Genomic DNA, 25,088 nt, shown 5'->3' on the forward strand with positions numbered 1-25,088 from the left:
AAAAAAGAAAAGTAAGAAAATGTAAAATAAAAAAGTAAAAAATGTGAAAAATCCCCTCCCATAATAAAAAAGTTAAACGTCCATTTTTCCCATTTTACCCCCCAAAAAAGCGTTTAAAAAATAATTAAATACACATATTTGGTATCGCCAAATGCGTAAAAGTCTGAACTAAAATATATTGTTAATTAAGGGGTTAAGAGTCTCCTCTGTCCTTCACTCGTTACCTTTATTAATGGCACCTGTTTGAACTTGTTATCAGTATAAAAGATACCTGTCCACAACTTCAAACAGTCACACTCCAAACTCCACTATGGCCAAGGCCAAAGAGCTTTCGAAGGTTGCCAGAAACAAAATTGCAGACCTGCACCAGGCTGGGAATACTGAATCTGCAATAGGCAAGCAGCTTGGAGTGAAGAAACCAACTGTGGGAGCAATTATTAGATAATGGAAGACATACAACACCACTGATAACCTCCATCAATCTGGGGCTCCACGCAAGATCTCACCCCGTGGTGTCAAATGATCACAAGAATGGTGAGAAAAAATCCCAGAACTACACAGGTGGGACCTAGTGAATGACCTGCAGAAAGCTGGGACCAAAGGAACAAAGGCTACCATCAGTAACACACTACGCCGCCAGGGACTCAAATCATGCAGTGTCAGACGTGTCCCCCTGCTTAAGCCAGTACATGTCCGGGCCATCTGAAATTTGCTAGAGAGCATTTGGATGATCCAGAAGAGTAGTGGGAGAATGTCATATGGTCAGATAAAACCAAAGTTGAACTTTTTGGTAAAAACTCAACTTGTCATGTTTTGAGGAGAAAGAATGCTGAGTTGCATCCAAAGAAAACCATATCTACTGTGAAGCATGGGGGTGGAAACATCATGCTTTGGGGCTGTGTTTCTGCTAAGGGACCAAAACGACTGACCCATGTAAAGGAAAGAATGAATGGGGCCATGTATCGTGATGAATGGGGCCATGTATCGTGAGATTTTGAGCGAAAACCTCCTTCCATCAGCAAGGGCATTGAAGATTAACCCCTTTATGACCCAGCCCATTTTCACCTTCATGACCTGGGCATTTTTTGAAAATCTGACCACTGTCACTTTAAACATTAATAACTCTGGAATGCTTTTACTTATCATTCTGATTCCGAGATTGTTTTTTCGTGGCATATTCTACTTTATGTTATTGGTAAAATGTCACTGATATTTGCATCCTTTCTTGGTAAAAAATCTAAAAATTTCATGAAAATTTTGAAAATTTAGCATTTTTCTAACTTTGAAAGTCTCTGCTTGAAAGGAAAATGGATATTCCAAATAAATTACATATTGATTCACATATACAATATGTCTACTTTGTGTTTGCATAAAAAAATTGACAAGTTTTTACTTTTGAAAGACACCAGAGGGCTTCAAAGATCCGCAGCAATTTTCCAATTTTTCTCAAGATTTTCAAAATCGTAATTTTTCAGGGCCCAGTTCAGGTTGGAAGTGGATTTGAAGGGTTTTCATCTTAGAAATACCCCATAAATGACCCCATTATAAAAACTGCACCCCCCAAAGTATTCAAAATGACATTCAGTAAGTGTTTTAACCCTTTAGGTGTTTCACAGGAATAGCAGCAAAGTGAAGGAGAAAATTCTAAATCTTCATTTTTTACACTCGCATTTTCTTGTAGACCCAATTTTTTAATTTTTACAAGGGGTAAAAGGAGAGAAATCACCCTAAAATTTGTAACCCAATTTCTCTCGAGTAAGGAAATACCTCATATGCGTATGTAAAGTGTTCGGCGGGCGCAGTAGAGGGCTCAGAAGGGAAGGAGCGACAATGGGATTTTGGAGAGTGAGTTTTTCTGAAAGGGTTTTTGGGGAGCATGTCCCATTTAGGAAGCCCCTATGGTGCCAGAACAGTGGACCCCCCCACATGTGACCCCATTTTGGAAACTATACCCCTCATGGAATTTAATAAGGGGTGCAGTGAGCATTTACACCCCACTGGCGTTTGACAGATATTTGAAACAGTGGACTGTGCAAATCAAAAATTTTATTTTTCATTTTCACAGACCACTGTTCCAAAAATCTGTCATACACCAGTGGGGTGTAAATGCTCACTGCACCCCTTATTACATTCCGTGAGGGGTGTAGTTTCCAAAATGGGGTCACATATGGATATTTATTGTTTTGCGTTTGTTAGAACTGCTGTAACAATCAGCCACCCCTGTGCAAATCGCCTCAAATGTACATGGTGCACTCTCCCTTCTGGGCCTTGTTGTGCGCCCCCAGAGCACTTTGTGCCCACATATGGGGTATCTCCGTAGTCGGGAGAAATTGCATTACAAATTTAGAGGGTCTTTTTTCCCTTTTACCTCTTGTGAAAATGAAAAGTATAGGGCAACACCAGCATGTCAGTGTAAAAAATTTATTTTTTTACACTAACATGCTGGTGTAGACCCCAACTTCACCTTTTCATAAGGGGTTAAAGAAGAAAAAGCCCCCCAAAATTTGTAAGGCAATTACTCCCGAGTATGGCGATACCCCATATGTGTCCCAAAACTGTTGCCCTGAAATACGACAGGGCTCCAAAGTGAGAGAGCGCCATGTGCATTTGAGGCCTGAATTAGGGATTTGCATAGGGGTGGACATAGGGGTATTCTATGCCAATGATTCCCAAACAGGGTGTCTCCAGCTGTTGCAAAACTCCCAGCATGCCTGGACAGTCAATGGCTGTCTGGCAATACTGGGAGTTATTATTTTGCAACAGCTGGAGGCTCCGTTTTGGAAACAGTAGCGTACCAGATGTTTTTCATTTATTTGGGGAGGGGGGCTGTGTAGGGATATGTGTATATGTAGTGTTTTTTACTTTTTATTTTAGGTTAGTGTTAGTGTAGTGTAGTGTTTTTAGGGTACAGTCACATGGGCAGAGGTTCACAGCAAGTTTGCCACTGGAAGTTTGAGCTGCAGCGCAGGGGGAGGGGGCAAACATCCAGCTGTTGCAAACGCCGAGCATGCCCTTTGGCTGTCCGTGCATGCTGGGAGTTGTAGTTTTGCAACAGCTGGAGGAACACTGGTTTGGAAACACTAAGTTAAGTAATTAACTTTCAAGTTTTTTGCAACCAAACTTAGTGTTTCCAAACCAGTGTGCCTCCAGCTGTTGCAAAACTACAACTCCCAGCATGCATGGTCTGTCAGTGCATGCTGGGAGTTATAGTTTTGCAACAATTGCAACAGCTGGAGGCACTGAGGTAGGAAACGGACAATGTTTCCCAACTCGTGTGCCTCCAGTTGTTGCAAAACCACAACTCCCAGCATGCCCAGGCATGCTGGAAGTTGTAGTTCGGCAATATCTGAAGGATCATATGTTGCCGAACTACAACTTCCAGCATGCTTGGAGTTGTAGTTTTGCAACATCTGGAGGTCCACAGTTTGGAGACCACTGTATAATGGTCTCCAATCTGTGCTCTTCCAGATGTTAGAGAACTACAACTCCCAGCATGCCTGGACAGACTGAGCATGCTGAGATTTGTAGTTTTGAAACATCTGGAAGAGCACAGATTGGAGACCATTATACAGTGGTCTCCAAACTGAGGACCTCCAGATGTTGCAAAACTACAACTCCCAGCATGCCCAGAAAGCCAAAGGCTGTCTGGGCATGCTGGGAGTTGCAGTTTTGAAACTCCCAGAGGCAGCAGTGAGATCGCTTTACGGCGATCTCACTGCTGCCAATGAAGATGCCGCCCTGCTGCCGGAAACTCACCTCCGGGACGCAGCGCCGCCGGGACCGCATGGAGGAGGTCGCTCGCGCCGGGACCGCTCGGGACACCGCATGGCCGGGTAAGTGACGCCGGGGGACGGGTCAGGGACACTTAGCAGAGTGGTGTGTGTCCCGATCCCCGTGATCGGGACTCACACACCGCGCTGCTAAGTATTTTCATAGCGAAACGCTGCTATCAGCTAGTCAGATTTGACCAGCTGATAGCAGCGATCGCTGGGGGAAGAAACCCCGTGGTCGCATGGTAAGATGGCTGGCTATCACTGATAGCCACCATCTTTCCGGGCGCTGCGGGGTGCCGCGAGTAGCGGCAAAAATGTTCATGACGTACCTGTATGTCATGGGTCGGGAACACCTTGCCACCCATGACGTACAGGTATGTCATAGGTCGGGAAGGGGTTAAACATGGCTGGGTCTTTCAGCATGACAATGATCCCAAACAAACCCCCCGGGCAACGATGGAGTGGCTTCGTAAGAAGCATTTTAAAGTCCTGGAGTGGCCTAGCCAGTCTCCAGATCTCAATCCCATAGAAAACCTTTGAAGGGAGTTGAAAGTCCATGTTGTCCAGCGACAGCCCCAAAACATCACTGCTCTAGGAAGGAATGGGCCAAAATACCAGCAACAGTGTGTGAAAACCTTGTGAAGACTTACAGAAAACGTTTGACCTCTGTTATTGCCAACAAAGGGTATATAACAAAGTATTGAGATGAACTTTTGTTATTGACCAAATACTTATTTTCCACCATAATTTGCAAATAAATTCTTTGAAAATCAGACAATGTGATTTTATGGATTTTTTTTTCTCATTCTGTCTCTCATAGTTGAGGTTTACCTATGATGAAAATTACAGGCCTCTCTGATATTTTTAAGTGGGAGAACTTGCAAAATTGGTGGCTGACTAAATACTTTTTTGCCCCACTTTATACAGTAAGACCCTTGTATCACACTCCAAAATTAAGAGACTCTGTAAATTAACAATCCCACCAGCTTTCAGATCACTGGACATTAAACAAAGAGACTCTCTAAACTAATACTTAACACAGTCCAGACCCTTTTGACAAATATTGACCCCAGAATAGAACGTCTATATGTAGCCCATGTCCTGTCCATCACGTACCTACAATGATCACCAAAGTCTGCCTGGTTTGATAAATCATGTTTTTATATCATGAGGATGGCTGGGTGAGTGTGCGTAACCTACCTGGGTAAGAGATCACACCAGATGCACTATTAAAAGAAGACAAGCCAGTGGAGGCAGTGATGCTCTAGACAATTCTTTGCTGGATACCTTGCATCTTGAAATTCATGTGGATGTTAGGCTACTTTCATTATGCAGTGTACAGCAGAATCCGTATACTCCACGACTGGACTGACGCATACATAAAATCTGATCCATAGACTCCCCTAAGCAGAACGGAGACCAAAAGTGTGTCCTTTTGGCCTCCATTTGGGGCATATAAGTCAGGGTCTGCTAGACAGAATAGTGCAGACCTCTGCACTATATCATTCAGCTTAAAAAGCAGCAAATAAAGACACGGTATATGTCCTTTCACTATGGGAACCTTTGTATGATGGATGCCACTTAGTGTACGTTGGATGTACACATCGTGGACTTTCCCAAAACGTGTGTGTTTATGGACCCTGCATAGCGTACTGTAAAAAGAGCCAAACTGTGAATGTACCACTTACTTTACTAATGTAACACATTGTAATAGCAGAGGACTCATTCAGCAGGATAATGCCATGACCACACTACAAAAATTGTTTAGGAGTATGGAACATGACAAAGAGATAAACGTTGTGACGTGGCCTCCAAATTCCATATCTCAGTCCGATTAATCACCTGTGGGGTGTGCTAGAAAAAACAAGTCTGATTCATGTAAGCACCTCACAACTCACAGGATTTTACCATCTTGGTTCAAGATACCACAAGACACCTTCAGAGGTTTTGCAGAGGCCAAGTCTCCACAGAACAGAGCTATTTTGAGGTATATGGAGAAATTACACAATATTAGGCAGGTAGTTTTAATGTAATGGCTAGATGGTGTGTCTTCTCCTTACTAGACTGGAGGGATAATAGAAAACAATTGGAAGTGTTGAGTGGAAAAACTTGGCATGTAAATTGCTTTCCTTGCAGCCAGCTGTGGGGCATATGAAGCATCCTCTTTGAAGCAAATGATCAGTCTGATCACATATAATACGAATCTTACTCACCTCAATCTTGTGGTATGCTTCACCCTTGCCTTTGAACAGTGTTGGATATTACGACTTAGCTGTTTGCAAACCTGTTTCTTCCAAACCTGTTCCAATTTCCCACCCAAAACTTTGGGAATCCTGTAAGTAAAATAAAGAACACATGTAATAGTTGGCTAGGAGCACAACATAATTACCAGTCTCTATGCAACAAGTATTTGCACTGGGTGAGTGATGGGGTTGCTGGAATGCTACCTTTAAAGAAATTAACGGGCAGATGGTACCTGCAGCATTGTGTAGTGTCTGAAAAAATCTTAAATGTTAACTTGTAGGACAAGCAACACTTAAATGCATTCACAACAATTCATGGGGTGGTGTTGCTGCAGGGATGTGGAAATTCAATCGCCTGACGCCCGGGACAAGTAGTTCTGGGCGCCGGGCAGGTGATTTTTTAAAATAGATTTAGCCCTGCATTGGGCAAGCAGGGACAGACCGACTTCCCCCTTATTTTTCTTTAATGTCGGTGTGAGGCGCAGGAGCGGATGCAAGTCTCCACCTCACACTGGCACTCAGGGTGTTTGTAGGGGGCGGTGGCCCCCAGCTGACCGCAGAGCCCCCTTATCTCCCCTCCTGGAGGACGCAGCTCTACACTACACAAGAAGCAGGGGGAGAGAGAGGACGCACACAGCTCCATTCACAGCTCCTCCCCTGCACACAGCTCCTCCCCCTGCTCTGTCTCCACAGGACCTAATCTACCACGGGGAGGTTAAAAGTTTGCACGGGGAAAACACAGAACGGGGGGAGGGGAGAGGACGTCCGGTGTGAGGTGAGATTTTCAAACCCATGTAACCTCACACCGGCCGGCGGGTCTTTATTGTGCCGGGACTACAGCTCTGATGTCCACTCATGGCCAGCTCATGATGTATGTGTGATGCGTGTATGTGTATGATGTATGTGTGATGTGTGTATGATGTATGTGTATGATGTATGTGTGATGTGTGTATGTGTATGATGTGTGTATGATGTATGTGTGATGTGTGTATGTTGTATGTGTGATGTGTGTACATGTATGATGTATGTGTGATGTGTGTATGTGTGTGTATGTACGTAATTTATGATGTGGGGGGGGGGGGGGGGGCAGCGCCGGGTGTAAGTATGATGTGTGCATATGTATGGTGTGAGTGGATGTGTGTATGATGTATGTGTGATGTGTGTATGTAATGTATGATGGGGGCAGCGGCGGGTGTATGTATGATGTGTGTATGATGTATCTGTGATGTGTGTATGTAATGTATGATGTGGGGGGGGGCAACGGCGGTTGTATGTATGATGTGTGCATATGTATGGTGTGAGTGTATGTGTGTATGATGTATCTGTGATGTGTGTATGTAATGTATGATGTGGGGGGGGCAGTGGCGTGTGTGTGTGTGTATGTATGTATGATATGGGGCAGTGGCGGGATGTGTGTGTGTGTATGTATGATATGAGGGCAGTGGCGGGGGTGTGTGTGTATGTATGATATGGGGGCAGTGGCCAGTGTATGTGCGATATGTGTATGCATGAATGTTTTGTACAGGGTAGGACTGACACGTCGGGCATTAGGGCAGTGCCCAAGGGCCCGTGTCTTTATTTTCAGTGGCTTCTGGCCACCCACACTAAATTGCACCCCCAGAATCCCACCCTTCATACTCACCCGCCGACCAAGAGCCCCACGGATGCAAGCAAACACGCCCGAACCAAAACTACAACTTCCAGCATGTTGCACCATAACCTGAACTGTAGAACTATAAAGTGTAACATGCTGGGAGTTGTAGTTTTGGTTCGGGTCAGCTGCAGAGCCATAGGCTGCATCATGGCATGCTGGGTGTTGTAGTTACTAACTGCAATTCCCAGTATTCCTTGACACAGCCTATGGCTCTGTAGCAGACACAAACCAAAACTACAACTCCCAGCATACACAATAACCTTAACTGTACTACTATACAGTGCAACATGCTGCAACACCCACACAACCATAGGCTGTATCAGGGCATGCTGGGTATTGTAGTTATCTAGTAATTAAATGCAACTTCCAGGATTTTCTGACACATAAATTAGAGTAAATAAAATGCACCACATAAACTGGAGAAGCAGAACCCCCCCCCACCCCCAGTAACACAGCGGCGTTCGGTGTTTTCCAACCAAAAGACTCCATATATAAGTCCCTATGAAGACTGAAAAATAGTGATCAAAATATTTAAGTGCGTATACATGTGAATAAGCCCCTTTCCTAATAAAAGTTTCCAATTTTCTTTAAATAAAAATAATGTACAAAAATAAACATAAGTGGTATCGCTGCATGTCAAAATGTCCAGGCTATTAAAATATAATGTTAATTAAACAGTACGGTGAACGGTGTAAATGTATTTTTAGTCACTTCATATGAGACATTTTTTATAAGGTTATCAAAAAGTTATATCTAGACTTTTCTGGGCTTGCCTCGGGTGTAAAGGGAGCTAGCTACAGCTCTCCCGCCGCTAATAGCCTGGCATGCTGCGATCACCGTGGCCGCTATTAAACCATTAGATCACCGCTGTCTAAGTTGACAGCAGTGTCTAAAGGGATCTTATATCCATCCCTGGTGGTCTAGTGGGGTGAATCGTACTATTTTGATTGAAATTATTTTATCTACCAGGACAAGTGGATTTTCTTGAGGGACAAGTAGATTGTGTTCCGCTTTAGTCCCTTAAACAAGTATTATATATTTTTTTTTATTTCCACACCCCTGTGCTGCATCTTCTTGAAAAGATTGCCCATTACAGTGAGAGTCTGTGGATTCTGGATTGCCAGGGGGAATCATGTCTCTTATTCTAATTTCTCCAGGGGGGGTTTCTGTCCTTAGTTCTAAGTCCCTTCCTACTGAGGTCATCCAGGTAGCCTGTGATCACTTCAGAAGCCATGTTGTTGAGCACTGTGTGCTTCAATCTTTCCGATTTCTGTTGGTATTTCTCTATATGCCCACTCTTTTTAACCTATCCCTCTTGGATTTATTAATGGTTAAACTTGCCTCTTTTCACTTTGACCCTGTCCTGTTTGTAGGAGACTTCAATGCTGTTCCTGATACGGTCACGGACCGCACGAGTGGTAATAACCCTGCCTCTCAGCATCTTTCCCCAGGTGTTCAAATATGAACCTGCGGGATGTATGACATTGGAAGTATCCGACATAGACCAGATACTCCTATTACTCCCCAGTTCACAAGACCTTCTCAGGTATTGACTTAGCCTCCTCTGATTTTTTGCCTATGGTATGGGGCGTTAAGTACACTACTAGGGGGATCTCAGACCACTCCGCACTTTATCTTACCCTCTGCCTTGGACCTTCCTTTAGGTTATGGTGCATACCACCCCAGGTATTTGGTGTCCATGGTGGTGTCAACAGCCCTTAAACAATCCCATGATAGCTATTGGGAACATAATGGCACTCACCCTGACCCATTAGTATCCAAAAGTATGTGTATAAGGCCACAATTAGAGGGGATTTTATTGCTGGAGTTGCAGGTCAGAGGGACATACACTGGAGATCAAAATTAGAGAACAATTTATGAACACTTGATTTTTTCAGAAATAATGTAATCTACATTGATCATCATTTGAAGGATGTTTTGTAAGGGGTACACCATGCCAAAAAACATTATGATAACAATTAGAGAACAGCAATGGCTGTAGCACAGAGAAAGATTCTAACTACATTTTCTGAAGGTTTGGGTGTGCGGATATGATGCTTTCAGTCCTTTGCGAGAGCTCTTGCTGCCTTCGGTCCTTAACATGATGCTTCATGGCCGTTTGCCTCTTGTTTTACATTGGGACTATATAAGAGAATGTATTTTCTTGTCTAAGAATGCCAGGTTTGTGTACCTTGCAGCATCTTTCCCTGTTGCACACTTGTTGTACGAGGACACCTACAATTGATACAGACAATTTATGGGACATCGCTGCTGACATAATTATGAGGAATCTGTAGTTGACTGTTATCTGTGTATGACACACTGTTATAAGAGACAACTCGACATATAGTTGAGTTGACAAATAGTAATTGGGATCATTTGGAATAATGTTATAGGGGGAGATGTTATAGCAAAAACTATACAGAGGAAAACTTGCCCAGTTGCTAATAGAAACCAATCAGCTCGCTTCTTTCATTTTTAACAAGGACTCTGCAAAATGAAAGAAACAATTTGATTGGCTGCTATGGGCAACTGGGCAACTTTTCCTTTGAACAGGTTTTGATAAATCTCCCCCATAGTGATGTCCATGGTTGGCATATTGTTGTGGAGCATAAGTAGCTGACAAATAGTTGTAGTCAGAGTTGGCAGTCATACATTATTATAGTGTTATCAGTTCCAAGCACCATTCTGGGACCATCTGTAGCTGACACAAATTATTATGGGGGGCAAGGTTCACATATCTTTATGAGGGTACTAGTGGAAAACACATTATTATGACACGATTATAGGGTATCTGTCAACCCAGATTATAAAAGCATCAGCTGTCAGAGCATGTTGGGAGTTATAATTTTGCAACAGCTGGAGAGCCAAAGGTCTGGGGACACTGATCTAGACAGTCTCAAAAATATGCAAGGCTGAGAATACAAGGCCAGAGAGTCCACAAATCCATGTCCTCACTGATATCAGGCCAATGAAGCTGGCACAACAGGAATAAACACTAGAATTTGGCCTTAGAAAAAAAAGAGTTCATGCGCTAGACAACTCTTCACGGAGCTATATATTTCTGTAGGAAACAAAAGGGTTTTTAATTTGTTAAAGAATGTAATTTGTTTTCTTACCCAGGAGTAGGAATGAACGTCTGAGATCCCTCACTCTCTGTAATTGAATGCAGACCCTGTAAATATTGTTCATAACATTTGAAGCATACACAGCAATGTGTGCAGCTTTCAGGTGTCTGAAGCCTAAGGTTGACTTAAAAACACATGTTTATGATTGGTAGGAAAATATTTTAACAAGGTTAAGTTAACATTGCTGCAACCTATAGAAATCTATCTGTTATTATTCCCATGACTACAATGATTTATAGATGAGGTTTGTAATGAGTCTTCTCAATGTAGAAAATAAGGGCTGCAGAGATATCATTGGTATTAGTAGTTCAGCCTCCTTAAAGTGACTCTCCCCCTTTAAACATCATGTTTTTATGTTTGCCGATTAATTTCTTAACACATATTAATAGCTGTCAGAGCTCTGTCTCCCATTACAGAGCTCCAAATCCCCTGCATTAAGTTGACTTACAGATGTCCAGTGGAATAGTATTTTCTTCAGGGTAGAAACAGATTTTGCAGATAGACTGCAGATTATTTGCAGCAGAAAATGTGCCAAAGGTAGAAGTGGATCAAACTGGAAGAGGAAATATCAAGGATGGTGTTATACTTTCCCTTTCCAGCCAGATCCAATTCTGCCTTTGGCACATTTTCTGCTGAAAACAATCTACAGCATATCTGCAACAAGTGTCACTCACCTCACTGACCCACAACCCCAGTCATTCTGACACCCAGGAAATGCTGATCTCATCTCAGCACACAGGAAATGCATGTCCGGCCATTCACTGTCTTTGGTGGTCCACTGCCGTGGCCAGTAACTGGCTACATGGACACTTCCCATGGAGAGAAACCATGAGGTGGAGACTAATTGGGACCCAGTGGGCACTGAAATAAGAAATCTGGGGGGGGGGGGGGGCGAACTAAAATAGCCCCAAATGCTTCAAAATAATAAACCAGCAGATACTTACCTTTCTGATACTGCATTAAACCCACTTTCAGGCCCCTGTTGGCACCCTAGTCGTCCTTTTAAAGCAGTTTTCACATTCAAAAGGCCTGGTCACAGGCCATACTACAGGAGCCATGATGACCGAAGTATGATCCCTGACCATTGAAGCCACTGATTGGCTACAGTGGTCATGTGCAGACCCCTACAAAAAGAAAACTAGGATGCAGACAGGTGGATAAACACAGGATTAGAAAGGTAAGTAATGGCCAGCTTAATATTTTAAATCATTTGTGGAGAGTCTCTACAGCCGGATTCCCCAAGATGTGGGGTCCGGGTGGTAGGAGAACTACTCCAATTGTTGGGTTTATATGCAGCATTAAAAGACATCTGTACTGCATGAATTTTACATATTCCTGTGCCCAGACACACCTTCTTACGTTCCCCCGGCCTCACGGTCCTCCGCTGCGATCCTCTTGCTGCTTCCTGGGGATGGGAACGTCACAGAGCCGTTAGCGTATCACCGGACGCAGCTATGTCTGGAGCTCTGGCCGGCTCCTTACATGACAGTGCACTCAGCCTATCACCGGCCGAGGTGGGACATCGCTGCAGCCGGTGATACGCTGAAGGCTCTGTGACGTTCCCGTCCCCAGGAAGCAGCAAGAGGATCGCAGTGGAGGACCGTGAGGTAGATACCAGAGCAACGGGGGAACATAGGAAGGTGAGTTAAAGTTTAGTTTGGTTTTTTTTGCAGCCCGGGCACAGGAATATGTAAAATGCATGCAGTAAAGATGTCCTTTAAGGTCATTCATCACAGAATCATTACAGTTTATATTAACCCATAATGCCTTTAGAGTCGATAACACTTGGTTTAGGCAAGACTCAGGGACAGCGATAGGGACACCAGCTGCATGTGCCTTCGCTAATTTTTTTCTAGCAGCCTTTGAAAAACATCATGTTTTTTTCCCATAGCAACCCCTTTATTGTACATATAAAAAACATGTCTATGTTATATGGACAATATTTTTATTGTGTTGGCTGGTACAGAGACACAATTTCAAGATTTCATAAAATACCTGAACGAGGAAAGAGAGTACAACATGCAATTTACATCGGTTTTTGATGACCAAGGGATGGGCTTCCTTGACGTGAGGGTGGATGTTAGGATTCGGCAGGTTGGATGTGGATCCTCTGTGTCAGCGAGGGATTGGCGTGGACCGTACCGGTGGACCGGTTCTAAGCTGCTACTGGTATTCACCAGAGCCCGCCGCAAAGCGGGATGGTCTTGCTGTGGCGGTAGCAATCAGGTCGTTTCCACCGATAACGGCTCAACCTCGCTGACTGCTGAGAAGGCGTGGGACAGAAGGACTAGACAGAGGCGAGGTCAGACGTAGCAGAAGGTCAGGGCAGGCGGCAAGGTTCGTAGTCAATGGTAACAGCAGAAGGTCTGGAAACACTGGTGTGGCGCGCGCGCCCTAGGGAGTGGAGCCGCGCGCGCCAAGACGTGACAGCCGGAGACTGGGATAGGTAAGTGGATTGGGATGCGATCCGCGAGCGGGCGCGTCCCGCTATGTGAATCGCATCCCCGTCGGCAGTGTCAGTGCAGCGCTCCCGGTCAGCGGGTCTGACCGGGGCGCTGCAGAGAGGAGAACGCCGCGAGCACTCAGGGGAGGAGCAGGGACCCGAAGCGCTCAGCATAACAGTACCCCCCCCCTTAGGTCTCCCCCTCTTTTTGTCTGCTTGTCCCTTCATAGGAGACGAGGCCATTGGGAGCGATTCTTGAGTTTCCTTCCGGATGACAGAGAAGTCCTGGGTAACTTCATAAATGGCAGGCAATCCAGAAGAAGTGGGAATGGGGAGGGGGGGCAGAGGGTGAAGCTTGCCACGGGGCAGAGTGTTACCAGGAAGGGGGCTATGAGGAGGCAAATTCCCAGCTTGCTTTTGGCCGAAAATATCCTGGTAAGCCTTGGGAGGAGCCGGTATGGGTGGAACCTCAGGAGTTAGACAAGTGGGAGCAGATGTGAGGCATCGTTTGTGACAAGAAGGACCCCAATTCTTGATCTCCTCGGTGGTCCAGTCAAGGGTAGGAGAATGACGTTGGAGCCATGGCAGGCCGAGGAAGACTTCAGAAGTGCAGTTGGGCAGAACAAAAAATTAAATTTTTTCGTGATGCAGTCCAATGCTCATAAGCAGGGGTTCTGTGCGGTAACGCACAGTGCAGTCCAATTTTACTCCGTTGACAGAAGAAATGTAGAGCAGCTTGACGAGACGAGTCACTGGGATGCTGAACCTATTAACAAAAGAGGCCAAAATAAAATTTCCCGCAGAACCAGAGTCCAAGAAGGCCACAGCTGAGAAGGAGGAGTTGGCAGAAGAAGAAATCCGCACGGGCACAGTGAGACGTGGAGAAGCAGACTTCACACCAAGAGACGCCACTCCTACGTGAGCTGGGTGCGTGCGTTTCCCAGACGCGGAGGACGAATAGGGCAATCCACTAGGAAATGTTTGGTACTAGCGCAGTACAGACATAAATTTTTATCTCTGTGGCGAGTCCTCTCTTCATGGGTCAGGCCAGACCGATCCACTTGCATAGCCTCCTCGGCGGGAGGCACAGGGGTAGATTGCAAAGGATACTGGGAGAAAGGTGCCCAGAGATCAAGGTCCTTTTCCTGGCGGAGCTCCTGGTGTCTTTCAGAAAAACGCATGTCAATGCGGGTGGCCAAATGGATAAGTTCATGCAGGCTGGCAGGAATTTCTCGTGCGGCCAGCACATCCTTGATGTTACTGGATAGGACTTTTTTGAATGTCGCGCAGAGGGCCTCATTGTTCCAAGATAATTCAGAGGCGAGGGTAAGAAATTGGATGGCATATTCGCCCACAGAAGAATCTCCTTGGACAAGGTTCAACAAGGCAGTTTCGGCAGAAGAGGCTCGGGCTGGTTCCTCAAAGACACTACGAACCTCAGCGAAGAAGGACTGAACAGTGGCAGTGACAGGATCGTTGCGGTCCCAGAGCGGTGTGGCCCATGACAAGGCCTTCCCAGACAGGAGACTAACCATGAAAGCCACCTTTGACCGTTCTGTGGGAAATTGGTCCGACAACATCTCCAAATGTAGGGAACATTGAGACAGGAAACCACGGCAAAGTTTAGAGTCCCCATCATATTTGTCCGGCAGGGACAAGCGGAGGTTAGGAGCGGCCACACACTGCGGAGGAGGTGCAGGAGCTGCCGGAGGAGATGGTTGCTGCTGTAGCTGTGGCAGAAGTTGCTGTAGCATGGCGGTCAACTGTGACAGCTGCTGTCCTTGTTGGGCGATCAGTTGGGATTGCTGGGCGACCACCGTGGATAGGTCAGCGAGACTTGGCAGTGGCAACTCAGCCAGATCCATGGCCGGATCTACTGTTAGGATTCGGCAGGTTGGATGTGGATCCTCTGTGTCAGCGAGGGATTGATTTGGACCGTACCGGTGGAACGGTTCTAAGCTGCTACTGGTATTCACCAGAGCCTGCCGCAAAGCGGGATGGTCTTGCTGCGGCGGTAGCAACCAGGTCGTATCCACCGGTAACGGCTCAACCTCGCTGACTGCTGAGAAGGCATGGGACAGAAGGACTAGACAGAGGCGAGGTCAGACGTAGCAGAAGGTCAGGGCAGGCAGCAAGGTTCGTAGTCAATGGTAACGGCAGAAGGTCTGGAAACACTGGTATGGCAATCAAAGGAAACGCTTTCACTAGGCACAAGGGCAACAAGATCCGGCAATGCTGTGAAGGGGAAGTGAGGTTATAAAGACGTGGAGCAGGTGGGAGCTAATTACACTGATTGGGCCAGGCACCAATTAGTGGTGCACTGGCCCTTTAAATCTTAAGAGAGCTGGCGCGCGCGCCCTAGGGAGCGGAGCCGCGCGCGCCAGGACGTGACAGCCGGGGACCGGGACAGGTAAGTGGATTGGGATGCGATCCGCGAGCGGGCGCGTCCCGCTATGCGAATCGCATCCCCGTCGGCAGTGTCAGTGCAGCGCTCCCGGTCAGTGGGTCTGACCGGGGCGCTGCAGAGAGGCGAACGCCGCGAGCGCTCTGGGGAGGAGCAGGGACCCGGGAGCGCTCGGCGTAACAGTGGAGATAGTGGAGGGAGTGATAAAAATATTTGGCTTTAGGAAACCAACAGCCACAAATTAACTACTCCTCTTAAACAGCTTTCATCCCCCTCACGTCAAGAAAGCCATCCCTTACGGTCAATTTGTGTGATTAAAATGCATTAACAGTGACAAAGAAACATTTGGAAAACAAGCTAGTGAGCTCTCTGACCGCTTCTCTGAAAAAGGGTACCCCACAAAGTAGTTCAGAAAGCCTATAATAAAAACCAAAAAAGTTGACAGAAGGATGCTTCTGTGCAACAAAAAGATAGGAATGAGGGGGGAAAAACGTTTCACCTTCGCATTCCAGCACTCCCTAGTGGATAGGGTAGTGCAGACAGCAATAAGTTATTGGTGCAATGGGAGGCAAGATGGATATTAAAGACAAATGCACTGGTGCCTAGTGGGTTAAATTATAAAAATGAGATGACTGTCTTTTTGTAATTTAGTAACTTTTTAAGAATTTTGTTTGTTAGTATGTTTTTTTTAGCTTCCTCACTGTAATTCTTGTTGCTACACAATAGGTTTTTTGATAGGTTGTATAACTGAATAGCTGGTTAAATATATTAAGGTGTAGGATTATTTATCAATTATATAACTGTGGAGAACAGAGTGAGGTATATATCATTACAGGCATTGTATTGTGAATACCTTTAGGAGAAAGGCATGACTGACGTATTGTTGTTTATCTGGGTAGCCATGACGTCAGATAGTATGTGTTCCCAGAACGTAAGTGGAGCGTCTCCCCGCAGGTATGAGGATAGTGGCCGGCGTTTCTGAGCAACAAGATGACGCACGCTGCAGGTACGCTCTCTGTCAAGCACAGGTGTATATACTGTATAAGACTCGCATTAGTGAAGTTATGTTAGTGAGCCAAGAAGAAGCGCAAATAGCACGAAACAATTGTCGCTTACTTTTCTTTGCAACTGCTTATGACCTGCCGCTCCGAATAATAAAGCATTGATGGATTAGCATATCGTGAGTGCCGTCCGTTCTTCAACTATTCTAAGTTCTCTAAAGGGGTTTTTAATTTGTTAAAGAATGTAATTTGTTTTCTTATCCAGGAGTAGGAATGAACATCTGAGATCCCTCACTCTCTGTAATTGAACGCAGACCCTGTAAATATTGTTCATAACATTTGAAGCATACACAGCAATGTGTGCAGCTTTCAGGTGTCTGAAGCCTAAGGTTGACTTAAAAACACATGTTTGTGATTGGTAGGAAAATATTTTAACAAGGTTAAGTTAACATTGCTGCAACCTATAGAAATCTATCTGTTATTATTCCCATGACTACAATGATTTATAGATGAGGTTTGTTATGAGTCTTCTCAATGTGGAAAATAAGGGCTGCGGAAATATCATTGGTATTAGTAGTTCAGCCTCCTTCAAGTGACCCTCCCCCTTTAAACATCATGTTTTTATGTTTGCCGATTAATTTCTTAACACATATTAATAGCTGTAAGAGCTCTGTCTCCCCACTACCGAGCTCCAAATCCCCAGCATTAAGATTGACTTACAGATGTCCAGTGGAATAGTATTTTCTTCAGGGTAGAAACAGATTTTGCAGATAGACTGCAGATTATTTGCAGCAGAAAATGTGCCAAAGGTAGACGTGGATCCAACTGGAAGAGGAAATATCAAGGAAGGTGTTATACTTTCCCTTTCCAGAAAGATCTAATTCTGTCTTTGGCACATTTTCTGCTGCAAACAATCTGCAGCATATCTGCAACAAGTGTCACTAACCTCACTGACACCCAGGAAATGCTGATCTCATCTCGGCACACAGGAAGTGCATGCCCGGCCAGTCACTGTCTTTGGTGGACCACTGCCATGGCCAGTAACTGGCTACATGGACACTTCACATGGATAGAAACAAGGACCAGGAGGTGGAGACTAACTGGGACCCAGTGGGCACTGAAATGAGAAATCTGGGGGGGGGGGGGGGGGGGGTGGACTAAAATAGCCCCAAATTCTTCAAAATAATAAACCAGCAGATACTTACCTTTCTGATCCTGCATTAATCCCACTTTTCAGGCCCTTGTTGGCACCCTGGTCTTCCTTTTAAAGCAGTTGTCATATTCAAAAGGCCTGGTCACAGGCCATACTACAGGAGTCATGATGCCCGAAGTATGATCCCTGACCACCGAAGCCACTGATTGGCTGCAGTGGTCATGTGAAGATCCCTACAAATAGAAATCTATGATGCAGACAGGTGGATGAGCACAGGATTGGAAAGGTAAGTAATGGCCGATTTAATATTTAAAATAATTTGTTTGTTTTTTTAATTATTAAAACATGGATAACCTTATTACAAAAAATGATGGATCGATTTAGGTAATAAAAAAAAATGTGTTAACGGGTAGATGTGCATAGGAACAAGTTTTGGGTAAAGTGGAATTACAGGTATAAACTTGAAGGACTTTCTAGTTCTGTAACTTTCTAGTATAATCAATTTCTTACCATATCAACACAGAAAAATTTTGATTAAAGGCATACTTTCATCACACAAAGCAATGGTGTATCTTTTTATGATCAGTAGGGGGCCAAATTTTGGGCTATCCTACTAATTATGAGAACAAATGGGGTGCAGTGTTGGTGTATGATAAGTGGAGGGCTAAACTCTGGGACCACAAATAATGAGGTGAATGAGGTGTTGCATTCCCTTTACTATTTTATCCCTGTACAGTTCCCTATTGGGAACCTGACCATTGGAATACAATTGCCTTTTCCTGGCAGTGCCCAAACATTCTGGATTGCAAAAGGTGCTAATTGCTTTGGAATATTAAGTATATTGAACTAGTAGAAGGGACTAGTTAAATAGTTATGTAGTGTTGATTTTGGGTTGAACCGAGCCCTTCTGTGTATTTTTAGCTTTGAAAAAGATCAGTGATAGTTTATATTGCAGGTCTTTTGGTAATGTGGTAGTTCCCAGAAATAAAACCCTTAGCTGGCTGAGTGGACCCACAGTGTGAGTCAGTGTCGTCATATAAGAGCATCATCTTCTTAAGAGATAGTAGATAACAGTTTGTCTCTCATATGGATACAAATGTGAACAGTGTTCTATGGTTGACTCTATTTTGAGGAATGAATGTCTGGTCTCTGGATATTGTTGCATTTTTGTCAGAATAAGCAGAATGAGTGTCGTTTTATGTGGGAAACTCAGGTCATTTTTATCATGCCATTGTGTGTGAATAAAGAATTTCCTAACACGTCCACAGATTAACACCACAACACTGACCGGACTGAGAAATCTTGCAGCTGCCTTTCATTAGCAGTAACCACAATGGAATGAATAACACAAAAACACATTTAGCCTAACATTTTAACGTGAAAAAGTAGTCTGTGTCATAATTGAAAAAGTAGCCATATAGGAAATGGCCATTTTCTCATATGAGCCAAAGCAAAAATAGCTTTAGAATGAAAGGGAGAAATATAGATCCTATAGATCTCAATAAAAGGGAAAGCAGGTGCATTAGGATGAATTCCCATGTGGCAGAATTGATACAGCAATTGGTTTCATATATATGAATGGGGTTATTTTGGGGTACTTACTCTATTACTGCTTTACACATTTGTAATAATAGTTCTAACAAATGGAATTTACCACTGAGAACTTGCTTTAAATATTTAAAGGGGTACAGTACTTCAAAACATATCCCCTATCTACAAAAGGGGTATAAGCATCTGAGGATAAGCATCTGAACACAGGGGATGTCTGACCGATGGGACCCCCACGTTATACAGAACGGTTCCCCAGCTCCCTCGGTGCATGGAGTGGTATGTCGGGTGAGTTTCTTAATGGAAGCCCCAGAGATAAAGCTGTGTGAGTGAAGCAAGTACATGGAAAATACAAGTTGTGTTAGATTGGGGGGGAGGCATATGAAAAAGGTATACATTGTATGCCCCTTTAACAACCAGTATCCCAATTGTTACAGTCCACTAGAGAAATAGGGTGAAATTGTATTATGTGGCCAACGTAAGCCCAGTATACATCAATAGCGATGAAAGGCATGCCTGATTAACCCCGTCCAAATCCAATTCTGCAATCTCTAAAAGGAAAATTCTATCTGGCAGAGCATTAAGGTCACATACTTCAAGCTGTGGAGTGATAAAAATGTATTACATATGTGTCATGATGCTCATCTGTGATAATTCACTGAAAATTCAAAAGAATCTTAGTTAGGGCACATATAGGTCACGTCAACGGGGCAATTCACTCTCACACGTGGGCCGCGGCTGCAGACACACTCTCACACACTGCTTCTTGCTTGCAGTGTGTTAGCCACAGGGACGCAATCCCCACCAGGACGGCGCATTAATGTGACGTCATCACGCCTGCCCGGAGATCCCGTCCCTGCAGTTGTCACGTATGAAGAGAGGGAGGGAGCTGCTCATTGTTGTTGTTTGTTTTCTACTGCACCAGGTGACACCAACCCTAGCATAGCCACTGCTCATACTCAGTTTCCTCTGGGTTCTGTAAGCAATGCCTTATTTTCTGCAAAATACTCTGATAGTGCCCCTCCCAAGACTAGAATCTGGATTCCACACTGGTATGTAGTTCAAAGAAGAAAAAAAACATATAAAAACTCCCACAGAAAAAAAAAATAATAGCTTGGTGTCGTCATAAGGTAGCAGAGCTGTAAGTTTATGTCTAACACAGAGATAATTTTCTTCTTCAACTAGGTTAATGGCAATTTGCAAACTTTCTTCCCATGGAGCATCACCTGTAAAAGCTCTATGTAGCGCTGGGGGATCTGATCTGTCCAGACCTGTTGGAGGTATACGAGGAGATGGTGGTGGGGGACAGAATGCCTCAGTCATTGAGGGAAGGGATGATCACGATCTTGTAGAAGCGGAAGGGGGAGAGATGTGACCTGAAAAACTGGTGTCCCATCTCTCTCCTGAATGTGGACTACAAGATCGTCGCCAAGGAGTTAGCCAACAGGCTGAAATCTGTCATCGGGCAGAACATCCATCTGGACCAGACCTGCGGCATTCCTGGCCGCAGGATCGCCAACAGCCTTGCTTGTGAGAGACACGGTCTGTTACATCCAGGAACGTCTTGCCCGCACCGCCCTGGTCAGTTTGGATCAGGCAAAGGCATTCTCCCATGCTTTCATAGGCAGGGCTTTGCGCAGGCTAGGTCTGGGGAAGAGGTTTTGCTCTTTTGTTAACATCATGTACTTTGAAATTTACAGCACGGTGATGGTGAACGGCTGGAAGACTAACCCCTTTTCTATTCTTTCAGGGGTTAGACAAGGCTGCCCTCTTTAACCTCTTCTTTTTGTTTGTGTTATAGAGCTCTTCGCTGAGACTATCCAGCTGAATGGAGAGATCAGAGGGATCACTGCACCAGATCGCTTCAAGGTCAAGTGCACGCTCTACATGGACGACGTGCCCGTCTTCTGCGCTGACCAGCTTTCGGTGACTGCACTCATCCAGACCTGCGAGGACTTCGGCAAAGCTTCGGGGGCAAAAGTCAACTGCGGGAATTTGGAAGTTATGCTCTTCGGAAAGTGGCACCTGGCTTCTTCCATCCCCTTCCCCTTTACTGTTAAACCAGACTTCATTGAAATCCTGGGAGTCTGGTTCGGGAAGGAAGGAGCAGCCCTAAAGTCTAGGCAAGACCGACTGGCAAAAATGAATTCTAGGATTGGACTATGGAGCTCCAGAAAGCTCTCTATGGAGGGCAAAACACTGGTCCTGCAGAGTGAAGTTTGGCTTGAACTGTTTTAAGGATGCTGTGTGGCTTGCCAGGAACCGCCTCGTGATCAACAGGGAGAACATGTCCGTCCGGGACTGCCACAGGTTCATCAGGAGCCTGCTAAAAGACTATTCCATCTTGGACAGCCTGGCCGTCGACGAAGAAGAGGAGTGAATACCCCTCTCCTTCCCCCATGTCCCCCTGAAGATATAGCCCAGTAATTTTGGCCCTGTGATCCGCCCTCACCCTATCCCCACATAGTTGCCCACTCCCCCACGCCCCCTAGCCCCGCCCCATAGCCCAAAACCCTACCCCGATCACAGATTGTATTGTTTGGTTTCTCGATTTCTTGTGCTTTTCTCTTCCAGGATTGAGCGGAGTGTTAGAGTAGCATGATGTGCGATGTATAGCTTAGGGAACCTTTGTTGTGTATTGTACTCTCATGCTTTGTGTGATTCTAATTTATTGTATGACTTGCAATGACCGAACGAATAAATAAAGCTCTTTCAATAATGGAGCATCGCCTGTAAAACGCAATACACAGCTGATCTCTTTAATGAAAACCAGTACCCCAATAAGCATGTTTGAAAGTATGAAAATCAATAGTAAACTATGAGTGGAAATATGGTTTAAACATGGACTTTTTATTAAAAATAATACCTTTCAATACCTTTTTATAAAAAAAAAAAAAACTTTGATCTATCACATCATTGAATAGATGTCTTATGCACAATGGATGAGTAGATGTCTTACGCACAATGGATGTATATCATAATTTATGATAGCTGTTATCACAGTGTGAAAAATTTACAATCTGCAAGAACAACTAGACCATGGATTAGGCATATTGGGACCAGATTTATACTCTTACGACCTCTTGAACTTAATTTGATCTATTTGTCGGTGTAAATCTACATGGTAGACCTACACAATGTAAAACCAATAGCAAAATCTTAGTTCCTATGTTGTATTTCAGTAATTAACAGATATAGCATGCCTAGGCATTTTGTTAGCATGATGATGAGGACCCAAGAGCTGTATTATTATGAAAATTTTTGCCATTGGATGAGGCAATTATGATTTTTCCCTTTGAAGAAGATGCCCAGCGAAAAAACCTGGGAACCCATGCTATCCCCCATACGGGGTCCTGGCGATCAGACAATTATCACATTTTTTTCCGCTGGACATCTTCTTTAAACTAGGTACATACCTCACAGGTTCTCTGTGCTTCTTCTTCATCAACACAGTTTGAAGACAATAGATTGAAACCATAACCCAACTGTAACTTCCCAACAGGTGTAGATCCTCAGTGCTACCTACCTGTTTGATTTTGGGCTAAACTTGAAAGTGTAGGCAAAGTATTTCTCTTGTCTTCTCCCTTTATTCCACTCCAGTATGAAAAAGCTGGACTTCTACAGCAGGAAGCGATACCAGGTCACATCCACAAAATTAGTCTCACTTAGGTGGCAGCCAAGAACACTGAAGCCAAGCAAGAAAGGTGGGCAAGATGCTGTAGGTGGTGGTAGCACAGCAGAGCAGCCAAGTGGCAGCAAGCTGTATTAAAATACAGAGGTATGGGAGTCCTGGGCTCCCGCTCCCTGCGGCTCTTGACTCTGCCCCACCTAATCCGCCCCTTGGCATATGGGGAGGTCCTCTAAGAAGGCCCCGAAGCACCAGGCGTCAATCTGGATCCCGGCGCAGCTCCATAGCCTGGTACTTTCTGCGGCCTGCCCCAGCTGCGGACATCTCTGCTGGTGTCACCCGGTGCGATAGAAAATGGTGTCACCCCTGACCCCACCCCCCCTCCCCTTAAGTGATTTTTTAAGACTGTTTTGATCGACGCCAGTGGTGTAGCAAGTTTCAGAAAATTATTTCCAGTATAATAATCAAACATACAATTTGCCACGGAATGGGAAAATGCTAGAGAAGTTCTTACCATTTATAACTACAGCTCCCAGTATGACCAAAGTAGTGGTAAGGGAATGCTGGGAGTTGGTGTCTCACCCATCATAACTGCAGAACATACAAGTGACTACAGCTCTGATGGGACAAAGTGAGGAGAATACACAATGATATCAGTTACCACAGGTGACGTCTTCTCTATAGTCTTTCCTTATCTATTTCAGCCGGTACATACAGCCATGATTTGTTCCAGCGAAATCTTCCTTCTGCAAAAGTTGATGCCCAGATGGCTCTTCACTGCGTCAATTCTGATCCTCTATATGAAAACAATAATTATTATAACCATGCCAGACACTATGGCCATGAATATAATAGTATCACACACTGCATCCCCTGAATACAATACTATGACACACTGTACCATCTGAATACAACCCTGCCAGACACTGTACTCTGTGAACATAATACTGCCACACACACTGCGCTCTCTGAATATAAACCTGTCACACACTATACCCTCTGAATATAATACTGACACACCCCGTACCCTCTGAATAATACTGACACACTGTACCTTCTAAATATAATACTACCACACACTGTGCTCTCTGAATATAGTACTGCCACACACTGCACCCTGTGATTATCATACTACCACACACTGTGCCCTCTAAATATAAAACTGCCACACACTGTAGCCTCTGAATATAACACTACAGCACACTGCGCCCTCCAAATATAATACTGCCACAAACTCTATCCTCTGAATATACTATCACACACTGCGCCCTTTGTATATAACCTTGTTTTACAGCGCACCCTCTGAATACAATACTGCAAAATATTGTGGCCCATAAAAACTGTACCATCCCAGAATTTCCTTATAATATACACCATACCTCTGAAATTGAAATATGAATATGAAATGTCCCATCCTGTCCCCCTACATAATAATAATTCCCCCTGTCCTGTGCCCTCATATATAAAATATAATGCCCCCTGTCCTATGCCTCCCACATAATAATAATGCCCCTTGTCTTTTGCCCCCTACATTATAATAAAGCCCCTGTCCTTTTCCCCTACATAATCACAATGGCCCCTGTCATGTGCACCTCACATATAATGCTACTCACATATAATCCCCCTGTTCTGTGCCCCTCACATATAATGCCCCGTCTTGTGCCCCTCACATATAATCCCCCGTCATGTGCCCCCACATATAATTCCTGTCATGTGCTCTTCACATATAATACCTATTCTGTGTCCCTCACATATAATGCCCCCCTTCTTTGCCACTCACATATAAAGCCCCATTTCTGTGCCTCTCACATATTAGTCCCCCCCTTCTGTAACCCTCACATATCATGCACCTGTTCTGTGCCCCTCACATATCATGTCCCCGTTCATTGCCCCACACATATCATGTCCCCATTTCATGGCCCTCACATATAATGCCCCCAGTGCCATAGTGAACCAAACATAAAAAAGAAAAAATTATACTCACCTAATCCACATTCCCACCAGCAGCTCTCTCTCTCCCTTCTTCATCCTTACAGCATGTGAGCCGCGGGGACGGGATCTCGGGCAGGTGCGATGATGTCACATCATCGTTCCGGCCTGCCAGGGATCGCAT

General features: G+C 44.7%; 1 pseudogene; it reads right to left on the minus strand.

Moving 5' to 3' along the window:
* LOC130297581 (uncharacterized) overlaps window positions 1-25,088 on the minus strand; it is a 438,873-nt pseudogene that overhangs the window by 31,424 nt on the left and 382,361 nt on the right.

This window comes from Hyla sarda, chromosome 13 (assembly GCF_029499605.1).
Source record: "Hyla sarda isolate aHylSar1 chromosome 13, aHylSar1.hap1, whole genome shotgun sequence".
Classification (NCBI taxonomy): Eukaryota; Metazoa; Chordata; class Amphibia; order Anura; family Hylidae; genus Hyla; species Hyla sarda.